The following is a 12,532-nucleotide window of genomic DNA, read 5'->3' as shown; positions in this document are numbered from 1 at the left end:
GCTCCCCTCCCACCTCCTGCCCTCAAGGAGGATAGATGCTTTGTCATTTACTGATATTTCTAATGACAAGAACAGAGCCTAGAATAGAGGTGATACTCAGTACATGATTGCTGAGTGTAATGAAAGAGTAAATGGGAAACATCAACAAGAAAATATAGAACTTGCCTAGGAACACAACAAGCAGGGTGAAAACAAAGCCAGGCCCAGGGTTCCTGCTGCCACAGCCTCGTAGGTAGAGCAGGAGCTGCTGGGGGCCAGCCTGGAGCTACGTCTGCCCCCTTCCCGGGCCCTTTGAAACTCGGGGAAGCACCTTCCTGCCAATGCCCAGCCCTCTGAATTATGGAAATAGTGAGCAGCACCAGCAGAGGCCCAAGGACGCTCACGGGCTCTCCTAGGAAGCTGGCAAGGGGCCGTGGGGAGCTTCCAGCCACTTCTGAGTCGTCTGCCCAGGCACTGTGCACACAGGTGGGCTCCCTGCAGGACAGAGGCGCCTCCTTCTGCCCTGGGGCAGACAGCTGCTGAACCTCACCTCACCGGGTTCCAGGGCTGGAGGGCCTGGGCCACTGCCCACTGCCTCGATGGGAAGACAGAGGCGCAGTGGGCTTGCCCAAGGTCACCCCGTGGGTTGGCGCAGCGCTTCGTCAACCACATCACCTGAAGTCAGAATTACAGTAACTGCCAGAGCTGCTCTTCGTTCGGCCCTTTCTCTGCCCCAGGGGCACCATGCTGGGTGCTTTGGTCATGGGATCAATTTTTAGGTGCATTTTAAACACAGGGGCAACGTAGCTGAGAGACGCCAGCAACTCACTCAAGGACACGCAGATTCATGGACGGGCTGGAACACTGCGGAGTCCTGGCTGGTCCCAGAGGCAGCTATGACAGAGCCCCCGATCCCTGTGGATCTATCCCTTGTCCTGGGGGCCTGGGCACAGGTACGCAGCTGGTGCCAAGCGCATAGGCGCTCCCTTCCACGGCCCTCACCCACCGGCCCTCAAAGCCCCTTTCATGGGTCTGCTCCACACCCCACTGGGGAGGCCAGACAAAACCGCAGTGTTGGGATTATTTTTCTATTTCCAGATGGATCTGTTTTCTGGCTCCATCCAAGGCCTCCCATCACTGCGTGGGGGCCGGGGGCCCAGCGCCAGGTTAATATTAGGAGGCAGTAGGGAAAAAAAGGCAACCCAATGCAGCTCCTCACAGAGTTCTGGGCTGTTCCACCAGGGCAGCCTCGGAGGAATATTCCTGGGGCATTTAAGGGGGCCTGGCTGCCAGGAGGGCCACGAGAAAAAAAGAATACTCTTTTTTTTTTTTTCTTTTTTTTTTAAATTCTTCAAGGAAGCTCCTCAGTGTCTCATTTTGGGCTGGGGGCCGGCACAGAGTCCCCAGGTGATCTGTGGAGCTGAGCAGGACTCTATTCACGCTGAACTGAAGAAGGTATTTTAAAATTCAACCAGACAGTCATTCATTTAACCAACCTGCACTGAGTACCTTCTTTTGTCAGGTGACGCACCACACCCGGAGGAAACAAAGGTTTCTACCCGGTGGAGCCCATGGCTCAGCAGGGAGACAGGCGTTAGTCAGATCACCACACACGCGCAGGGAAACTTACCGCTGGGATACAGAGCTGTGGAAAAGAAGGCCCAGAGACAGAGGATGTCAGACTCTGACTTTTTTTCAAACCACCCAATCTAAATGCCCTATTTTTCAAAAGAAGAAAAATAGGCCCAGAGAGGAACAGAGATTCGTCGGTACCCAGAAAGGGTGCCAGATTCCACCCCCCCAACCCTGGCCAGGCCACGGCAGGCCACGGCAGGACACGGACAGCGGTGGTTTTCTGGCAGCCCTGCCCTTGATCTTGGAGGAATATGGGAAGAAGATCGGGATACAGGGAACTTATTGACCACCATTGATCATAGTGCAAGAGAAAGTTGTCTCCAAAGCTTATTAAATCTGTTGGTGGAAATGTGACTCAAATACTGTCATCCAAAAATCCAGTCCAGCTCAAAGGGGAACAGTTGCATCCTCCTCTTAGCCTCCAATGCCCAGGAACAAAATCAACGGATTTTTGATGTTGCACGTCGGGTTGTGGCATAGGTGGGACATTGGGGCCGGGGAGAGATGGGAGGTCCTCTGAGGCCCAGCGAAGTACCAGGGAAGTCTGGCCTGAGGCAGAGTCATCTCAGCCGGGGGGCGGGGAGGGAGGCGGCAGCCAAGGGAAAGGCTGTCTTGTCCGAGCAAGTGTCCATGTGGGTGAAAGGGAGGGGAGTGAGGGAGTGGTTAACAACCAGGCCTGGCCGGGCTGAGATGACAGAGGCGGTACGAGTACAAATTGGTGACTCTTTGGCAGAGGCTGGAGGGGAAACTTCTGGCCCGGTGAGGGGATTGGATCAGAATCCAGGGCCAAATGAGGTCTACGGATGTTGTCCCACTCAAGATCCGGGCAGAGGCGGCACACGCTAACCGGGTCAAGTGAGAGAGTGCTGAATGCTCCCGGCGAAAGGACCAAGGAGCTGATAAATGGTGATACTACTGCTGGTGACTGTGATTAAATTAAAAATAAGATTAGAATTGAACTTCTCAGTGGAAATATTCAAAACAAGTCATCCACAGAGGACTGGGCAGGGGTGTGGCAATCAGCTGGAGCTGGTGAAGCGCCCGGGGGCAGTGAGAAGCCCTTGCCGTCCCAGCCTGCAGGGATGAGGGAAGAGAACCAGGGAGCAGAGCCAGGCAGGAGCTGCAGCCTTAGGAAAACTGGCTCCCGTCGGTAATTGAGTTTGTGATCCCTGCAAAGATGAACTCGGAGGTACCTTCCAAGCCTCCTCTGACTTCATAATTCTCGGGAGGGAGAGGGCGAACGAAGACAAGAGAGTCACTTGTTCACATGTACTGAGCCCCTGCCCTGTGTCAGGACCCAGCTGGGATTCTGGGAAACCAGTGATTGTCAAAACAACTGGGTTTTAACCTCAGGGAGCGTACAGTCTCATGGGGGTGACATGAATTAGTCCGTTGGACAAATATCTGGCAGGCATGGTTGAGTGCTGGGGTCATAGCAACAAGCACTGACTCCCCTGACCTTGTATTCCAGTTGCAGGAGACAGAAAATAAATAAGGAAACCCATAAATGTATAAGCCAATTTTATCAGTACTGTGAAAAAAAAAACAGGCTAAGTGATTTGAATATGACGAGAATGATGAGGCTGGTTAGAGTTATCAGTGGCTGTGTACAAAATTACGGTAAACTCAGTGGCTCACACGACAAGTGTTTTTATGCTCACGGATTCTGTGGGTCCGGAATTTGGACCGAGCCCAGCGGGGAGGGCTTGTCTCAACTCCTTAATGCCTGGGCCTTAGCTGGGAAGACTCAAACGGCTGTGGGGGCTGGAATCATCTGGAAGCATCTCCATTCATATGTGTCGTAGGTAAAACAGTGCCCCTCACCCCTTAACCAAAGATGTCCATGTCCTAGTGCCCGGAACCTGTGCATATGTTACCTTACACTGTAAAAAAGGCCCTGCAGGTGTGATTAAATCAAGGATTTGGATGCAGGGAGCGTATCCTTGGTTACGGGACCAAAGGAATCATGAGAATCTTTGTAAGGGAAAGGGGGAGGCAGGAAAGTCAGAGAAAGAGATGTGACAACAGACACAGGGGACCTAGTCTGAAGAGGTTAGAAAACGCTACTCTGTTAGCTTTGAAGGTAGAGGATGGTACCCTGAGCCAGGGAATGCAGACAGCCCCTAGACGCTGGAAAAGGCACAGAAGTGGGTTGTCCCCCAAAATAGCCTCCAGAAGGAAGGCAGCCCAGCCAGCACCTTGATTTTAGCCCAAAGAGACCCACCTGGAATTTCGCCTCCAGAAGTGTTAAGAGAAAAAAATTTGCATTATTTTAAGCCACTGAGTTTGTGGTCATTTGAAAACACAGCAGCAATAAGAAGCTCATACAACATGTCTGGTCCCCGGCTGAAGTAACTAAAAACTGGGCTCAGCCAGGACAGCTGAGCAGATCACCCCCGCATCACCGCCGCAAGTGGTGGAGCGTGGCGGCCTCAGAGTTGGCCTTTCCGTGGTGGTTCAGGGCTCTAAGAATAAGTGTTCCAGCAAAAAGGCAGAAACTTCACGGCCTCCCACAACCCAGCCTCGGAAGTCCCATAGGGTCACTTCCACCACATACGGTGGGTCAAAGCAGTCACAAGCCCACCCAGATTCGAAGGAAAGGGACAGACACTCCACCGCTTGCCGGGAGGTGGGTCGGAGAATTTGCAGCCATGTTTTTCAAATCACCACAGGGCTAGTTTATATAGGGTGGTCCAGGCCCCTTCTGAGGAGGTGACATTTGAAGAGAGCCTGGGTGAGGTGGGGGACCACAGCAAGGGCTGAGAGTTCCTAGGAGAAAAGACAGAAGTGCTAAGGCCCAGAGGTGAGAACGGGGCAGGCAGATAACCAGGCAGTTTCAGTCCTGTGATCCACAGGGGCTCAAGGGGAATGTGGGAACCCAGCTGAGGCCTGGAAGCCAGCCTGAGAAGGTTCCAGAAGAAAGGAGTGTGTGAACAGAGGGCCGATGATTCCAGGTAAGATGGCCCACGTTGGAGGACTCAGCAACTCCTCTGTATACTCCCCACCTCTCCCCGCCCCGTGGAGGACTGAAGACTGGTCCAGGCCCTTCACACTCCGGCCCCACTGGGCCCTGGGACCCCCACAGGCCCAAGCGGACCTTGGTAAAGGAGTCTGCTTCCTGAGCCTCAAGTCAGGTCTCTTTCTGTGCCCCGCTGTGGCCCGCCCTTTCCTGGCAGACAGCCTTTCACAGGCTCCACCAGAAGAAGCCTTACCTAATTAAACCAGGGCTCGACAAGTGCACTCTCTCAGTAAGGTAAATAGAGCCAGTGGGACACAGAGGGAAGCAGTGTGTTGCACGTGGGGAGCCTGCCTCCCGACCAAATACCTTCCTGGCCTGCCCAGCCGCCCACCTTCCAGGGTCCAATCAAAGCTTTCTTCCCTTTGCAGCTGCGGCCAGGAAGGAGGGAGGAGGCTCTGATCCAGCCAGTCAGGAGGCAGCAGAAAGCCTTCCTCTGGTCCCCAGGGTCAGCACAGGAATTCCAGCCCCAACACAGAACTTGGCATATAGAAGATGCTCAATAAATATTCCTCAAATAAAGGAAAGACAGAGAGAGAGGGAGAGGGAAAGAGAAGGAAGGAGGGAGGGATACATGGATGGAGAGGGAAAGAGGAAGGGAGGGAGAAAGAAAGAAAAGTAAGAAAGAGAGTTTTCCTTCTGACACACAACAAAGATGATTAAAAGCACAGGCCACGTTTCTATCGTCTTGGGTTCAAATCTTGGTTTGGTCTTTTACTAATTTACTGCAAGTCACTTTACCTTTCAGAGCCTCAGTTCCCTCATCTGTAAAATGGGGATAATCATACTAACCCTATAGAATTACCAGGATGATTAAATGGGATGGTCTCTAAAGAGTACCGCTGAAGATGGTGATGGTGATGGAGATGATGGTGGGTAACATGTCTAAGCCTTCGACACATGCCAGGCACAGATCTGAGACCCCTCTAAGAATCAGTATTTTTCATCCTCACATAAACTCAAGGAAACATTTTACAGAGGAGGAAACTGACGCACAGAGAGGTTAGGTAACTTGCCAAAGGTCGCACAGTTGAAAAGTCTTGTATCACAAATTCAAACCCAGTCAATGTCGTACCAAGACTGCCCTCGAGCTGCACTCTGCAGAGCCGGACACATAGTAGGAGCACATTAAGGGGCAAGTCCTCTGTGCATTGGGTAACCATCTTCTCTCCCATTGGGTGGTGAGCACTTAAGGTTGGGGCTGCTGGTTCCTGCCTGCCAGTCCCCAGTCCTGGGCTGGCCCCATAGGAGTGTTGCCTGGATGGGAGTGGCACCAACAAGGTTGTCACTCTTGTCATGCCCTATAATGGGATAAAATGCTCTGAAGTCAGGCTGCCTGGAGTTGAATCCTGGCACCACCATTCCCTGGCCCTGAGCCTCAGTCTCCCTAATTGCCAGGGAGGTGAATCAGAACACCCATCTCACATGGACTTGTGACTGACACCAGGGTGTACCATGCTACGCAGAGAAGCAGCTGAGAGCTCCGTGGATGCTAGCCACTGTTTCTACTATTGTTTCTGTTGCCCTTCCATACTCCTGCCAGGTTTCCCAATAGGACCCTGGCTTTGCAAGGTCCAGACCAGCCTCCCGGGCAAAGAATGGTTAACCAGCCTCTTTCTGGCCACAGGTAACTTAACTCCCACCTCAGATGCTGAGACAGAGGCCAATGCAGAAGTGAGGCCGGAATGTGAGAGCGGCCCTGGGCCGCGTGCTCCCTAGTGAAGTGGCCAGAGTGTTCACCCCGGCTCTTTCTTCTCCTGCCTTCCAGAGCAGTGGTCGTAGATACGGTGAAACAAGATCAGCCTCAAGTGGGACTGGGGTTTGGAGGGTGTTGGCAGCAGGTGGGTCGAGGGGGTGTAACATGAGTCCTCTCAATGTCCCTCCCAGACAACACCGAATCTGCCCTTGACTTCTTCAGAGGCCCAGAGAGGTTAAGGTCCTGGGCCAGTATCACACAGCTTATCTGGCAGCCAGTTGGACTTTCTGAACCTTGAGGTCTCTAATTCTAAAACTCTATGATGCCCCCAGCCCAGCCCAGCATCACTCTTAAGAGACGGGAGCAATGATGGGGGTGCCTGGAGCCTTTCACCTGGGTCTTGGACAGGGAGTCAGGCCAGAGCCTGCAGTGTGGGGAGGGTGGGGAGCCATCAGGCAGCAGGATCGGGTACCAGGCCCTGTTCCTTTGGTCCCCAGTGAGGATCAGTTGCTGGGAGGAGAGGGGGAGGGTCGGGACTCCAGGGATGGAAGGCGCTGGAAAGCCATTTCTCTAGCGCAGGCCAAGGGCTGTCCCAGCCTCAGCCTCCTTTTCTTTCTCTGCCTTGCCGCTCACTCCAGCCGTCTCTGGCTGTGGTCTCCGTATTTCTCTGTCCCTGTCTCTGCCTGCCTTGCTTTGCCTCTCTCTGTCTCTTCCTGTTTCTGACTGTAGAACTCCGTCTGTCTCCATATCTCGACTCCCTGCTTCCCCCACTCACTTTTCTTGTCAGTCTCTCCCCATGTATCTCCCTCGGTTTCTGTCTCCCTTTTGCTCTCACTCTGCATTTCTCTCTCCTGTCCAAGACCTCTCTTCCTCTCCCTCCTTCCCTTCCTCTACCTGGTCCTCTTCCTCCTTCTCAGTCTCCCTTCTGCCCTCTCATCCAACTCACCTGGGAGAGAGAACGGGAATGACAGCGGGGCCGGGAGGTCGGCTGGAGGAGGGAAGAGCAGGGCACGTGGACAAGTGGCTACTGCAACAGTCCAGGCAGGGGAGGTCAAGGTCTCAGCGCTGTGAAAGCTGCAGGTGGACAGGAGAGGACGGTTTGGAGAAAGACAGCAAAGGAAGGGGCCTCGATGATGCTGTTGGGCCTGGGAGAAGGGCCAGCAGCCGGGAAGACTTCCAGGAGGGAAATGAGGAAGGGGGACCTCAGCATGAACATGTGCAAAGCAACCATTTTGGCTGAACAGCAGGCTTGTTTAGGGGGGAAGGTGGGGTGGGGAGTAGAGGGGGGAGGACAAACAGGGGCAGATGTTGAGACCTGGAGTCTAGGCTGGGGCCAGCTTGGGGACAGCCTTGAATGCTGACCAGGAGCCTGGACTTTAGCCCTCAGAGCGGTGGCTTTTTCTGTGAATCTGATGAAACTCTAGAACTCTCCCCTGACAAATGTATATGCCTGATGTTTGGCATCCAGGTCAAGGCTTCTGGGACCCCCTGAAGTTCTTCCAGGAGCCACAGAGATCCCAGGATATGAAGCTGGTTCCAGGTGCTGGGGAGCCATTGAGTGTTTTTGAGCTCAGGTATTGGCAGATTTGGACCTGCACTTTAGGAGGGTGACTCTGCAGTGATGTGGCCTTAATTGTGCAGCAGAGGAAGCCTCTGACAACCTGCCCACCTGGCCCAGGGCCTCCCAGATTGTCTCCTGCTTCCTGTAGACCCTGAAGGGCTGCTCGGACCTAACTCAGAGGAGTGGCGCCATGTCCTGAACCAGGGAGCCTGCAGCCCAGATGCTAAGTGTCGGGGGAAGGGGCTGAGGCCCTCTCCTTGCTGCTGCCAAAGACCCTTGGTCCTGAGCGCCTGGGCCTGGCCCAAGAAGACTGGCCCTTCACAGCCTTTTGGTTGATCAGCCTGCATACCTGAGACAGTAGCCCTGCTCTGCCAGGCCCAGCCTAGACCAGTCCCACCTGCCTGCTCACCCATCTCCTGTCCTGGATGCCCTATGTTGAGCCTCTATTTCCTCAGATGGCATTCATTTAAGCAGAAAGCAGGCCCAGTGTGGGTGCTGTCCTCACCCTGCCAGGTGGGCCCGGCTGGAGCTTGCAGCAGTAACCTTGCTCGCTCTTCCAACACCCATTGCACAGATGGGACACCTGAGCCCTAGAGAATGCCCAGACTTGCCCACTTATTCTCCAGCAGGTTGGTGATGCAGGCAGGCCACCAGGATTTCCACCCCAGGGCTCTCCTGCCTATGCTTAAAGGACCATCCTCTGGCTCCTGCACATCTACCTGGTGCCCCATCACCTAAAAAGCCCAGGTCCTGTCCTGGAGTTATTCCCTCCACTCAGGCTGCCCAAGCCAGTTGGAGCAGAACTCATTGCTGTTGCTGTAGCTACCATTTATGAAGTGCCTACTGTGTGCCAGACACTTGACATCATGACCCACTGTGTAGACACTGTTACCACATCATATAGGTGAGAAAGATGAGGCTCAGAGGAGTTCCTGACAGAGCCAAGATTAGGACTCATCTGTGCCCAACTGCAATGCCCAGGCCTTTTTTCCATGCCACATCCTTTCCTCTTTCTGTCATACAACAGGGGCATCAGACTGACTTCCCTAGAAGCTTGGAGACCCAGGAGTCTGTCCATAAAACCAGATGTCCAGGCACCCACCGTGCTCCTAGAAGACCAGCAAGGGGTCAGCGTTAGCAGCCAGGAAGGCCCTCAGCTGCTCCCTTTCCTTTAGCAGAAGAACCGTAGGGGAGCATGAGATGCCTGTGGACCCAGTCTCCAGGGTTCTAGCCCTGCCATTGATTTGCTGTGTGTCGTGGCCTCATCAGCTCCCCTCTTGGGCTGAGCCTCTATCTCCGCCTCTCAATCTGGAGGAGCTGGGCTCAAGGCTCCCAGAAAGCCATGCCAGCCCGAGTGCCTGCAATTCCTTAGCTGGAAGGAGGTGTCTTGGTGCCCTCTGGGCAGAAGCTTTGCCAAGCTAAGGGTTTGGCATGCCATCTTTGCCTGCTCTGTTCGAGGGTGACTGTCTTATTCCAGCAAGGAGCCACCCCCAGGGTGGCCCACTCCAAACCCCAGTGACTCACTTACAGAGTGAGGGGCAGGCGGGCGGGAGCTGTCTCTGTGGCTCTTGGCGTCCAGTGGAGCCCACGGGCCCACGAGCCCACGCCGAGCGGGAACTCGTGTCAACCACTGGCTCCTATAAATCGCAGGGCTGGGACAAGGTGGGACTGTCGGCAGCCCTCAGAGAGAAAGCTCAGCCTGTGTGCTCCGGGGAGGTGACCCGGGGGGACCCTGGGCCCTGCTCGAGGGCGTTAATGAGCGCTCCATCTGGTGCCATCCTCAACCACCAGCTGACACAGCATTTCGGCCGCGCGAGAGAACGCGTGTGTGTTCCAACGCTAGCAAAGCCTCAGTTTTTCCGATCCGGAAAAATCCGTTCAAAGGAAGGAAAATTGATGAGGAGCCGAAGATTGCTTGATTCATGTTTCCTCAGTCTGCAACTTGACTGGTTCACAGCAGACTATCTCCTGGGATGTCTAACAGGGGAGAGACCCAGGCTCAAAGAAGGCTGGGCCCCGTGGGGAGGGCCGTGGCAAGGCCAGAATGGGCATGTGACCTTTCACCTCCCAGCCCAAAGCTCTGACCATTTTGCCATCCTACCTCCCTCAGCCAGGGGCCACGCTCTGCCCTTGGCGCCCGTGGAGTGTGCAGCCTGGAGTTCTCTGACCCTCGTCTGGACTCAAGATCTTCCCCTCTCTGGATCACAGCATCAACAGACATTTCTACTAGGAGGCACCCCAGACATGGCACCCAGAGCCCTGCCTTCAGAGAGTTTACCATCTTCTTAAGGAGACAAAAGGGAATTCAGGAGCAAAACCGAAAAATAATAACGATCAACGGCATTTTCTGTGCACCAGACAGTTCTGCTCTAAGGGCTTTTCAGGTATTAAGTCATTTAAACTTCACAACAACCTACAAAGTATTGTCAGCCCTGTTTTACAGGTAAGGAAACTGAGGCACCCTGAGGTTAAGTAACTTTCCCTTGATCACACAGCTAGAAAGTTGTATAGCCTGTTCCTTGAGTCCCTACTAGCAAAGAAGATGCCACATGGCAAGTTTTAGCCCCTCCTCTGTGCCAGGCACCATCCTCAGTACTGGGGACCCAGTGGTGGACAGAATAGCCAAGGGACCTGCCCTCAAGGAACTTGTCATTTTTCCTTCATTCACTCATCCGTCCAGCATGCAGCCAGCATCCATCCATCCATCCATCTATCCATATCATCCATCCATCCATCCGCATCTATTTTTACTCACTATTGTATCCCTCATGCACAGCACAGTGCCTGGCACATAACCCTGGACCAATATTTGTTGAAGGAATGAAGAAATGAAGACAGATTTGGGCCCTGCCCAAGAGCTCTGGGTTCAAGTCTTTTACCCACTCCCAGTCTTGGCGCCGTGGGTAGTGAACACTGCCATGCTCACCTCACAAGATTCTTTTGAGGCTTTAATGGTGAGTAGGCAAGTGCTTTGCAAACTGTAAAGGGCTGTGTAGACATAGTCAGCATCAGGCTGTTGAGAGGCTGTGCCGGCGCCCAGGCCTGCAGTGTTGAGTCCCTCTCAGGTCTGGCTGGTGAGACCTGTCAGATACTTCCCCTTGGCCTGCCAACAGGCCCAGAAAGGAAAGGAAATTGACATTTAATGAGCATCCATGATGTGCCAGGGCTTCACACACTTTAACTCTTTCTTCTCTTTTCTTGTACAGATCAAAGAAATGGAGGCCCAGAGAGGGTGATCATTTGCCCAAGGTCACACAGCCAATGAGGAGCAGAGTCCAGGTCTGAACCCAGGTCTGTGAGCCTGAAAACTTGTGCTTGTGACCATACACTACACCACCTCCCCTTAAAGGGATGCTGCTGCCTGCCTGTGTTCCAAGTATCCGAAAGTCCCCACTATTCAAGGTCACACAGCAAGCTCCTGGCAGAGTCTTTTCAAACTCTGTTTCTGTGTTTCCATTTAGTTTTGCATTGATTATTTCCTTTTTGCTTTATAAGAATTTCCTCCCTTTTTTTTTTTTTTTGTAAAGAAAAGCCAACGTAAATGTTCTCCTCACACACAGGTTAACTCCTGACTGACAGAGATGGAGTTTGTGCAGCCACTCAGGGGAGGGGACAGCAGGTCAGCTGCTTGCTGCGCTTCCCGCAGGGCCTTGTCTCAGCCCCTCGAGAGAGTTCACACCCAGATGCCACCTGATGTCACCCATGCCAGAAGCCCCTGACTCCTAATTTACCAGCTTCCTGTGATCCTCCACACAGGGCAGCCTTCTAGGACCCAAGAGGAAACCACACCCTGAAACCTGGAGGCCAGGGAACAGTCTTCCTGGAGACTCTATTCTTGTGCCACAGGCTGGGACAGAAAAAGAAATGCCCACAGCCACTGTCCTGGGCCACCCACCAAGGGCCTGGAATAGCACTGGGCACCTCACCAACATTCTCTGTTTGAGTCTTCTCAACAGGAGAGGTTGGTCTCAATAACCCCATTTTACAATGGAAAGTGAAGCTGAGGCTCAGAGAGGCCAAGTCATCTACCCAAGGCCACACAGCTGGCCAGGGGCAAACTGGGCATGAGACAGGACCCTTGCATATAAGTTGCTTTAAGTCCAAGACTAAAAATAAAACATTGTGCACAAGAAATGCCAAGGCACCTCCTCTAGGCCAGGCACCCTCCGCGGTCCTGGGGACCTGGTCCAATAAGAAACTGGGGGAAATAAGTCCCAGTTCTGCTAAAGACCTTGAGTTGGTCATTCTCCTTCCCAGAGCCCAGAGTGTGCCCTAGGTGAGATGAGCAGATTGAAAGCCTGTCTCTTACGCTCTTTCTTATGTGTTGATTGCGTTCTGATTTGCAGAGCAGAATTTAGGGGGCGAGAGAAGATGGCTGCACTTTGAGAAGTAGCCACGGCTGCACAGATGAGAGTTACAAAGAAGCCGTCCTCCTGCCACTCAGAGACCCCGCTGCCAGCACTCCAAGGCGCTGCGTTCCCCAGCAGCACAGATAGCTGGGAGTGGAACACCCCTGCAGCCCCACTCCACTCCTGACCCGCGTCACCATGAGGGGGGCTGAGCAGACGAATGGCAAGCCCTGGGCCAGACACCAAGGGGAGAAAGGGACCGCACCAGGCCTCCCGCGCCGGTGGATGGTGGACAG

Source organism: Camelus ferus, chromosome 4 (assembly GCF_009834535.1).
Source record: "Camelus ferus isolate YT-003-E chromosome 4, BCGSAC_Cfer_1.0, whole genome shotgun sequence".
Taxonomy (NCBI): Eukaryota; Metazoa; Chordata; class Mammalia; order Artiodactyla; family Camelidae; genus Camelus; species Camelus ferus.
The sequence above is the reverse complement of the archived record's forward strand: the minus strand, read 5'-3'. Positions refer to the sequence as shown.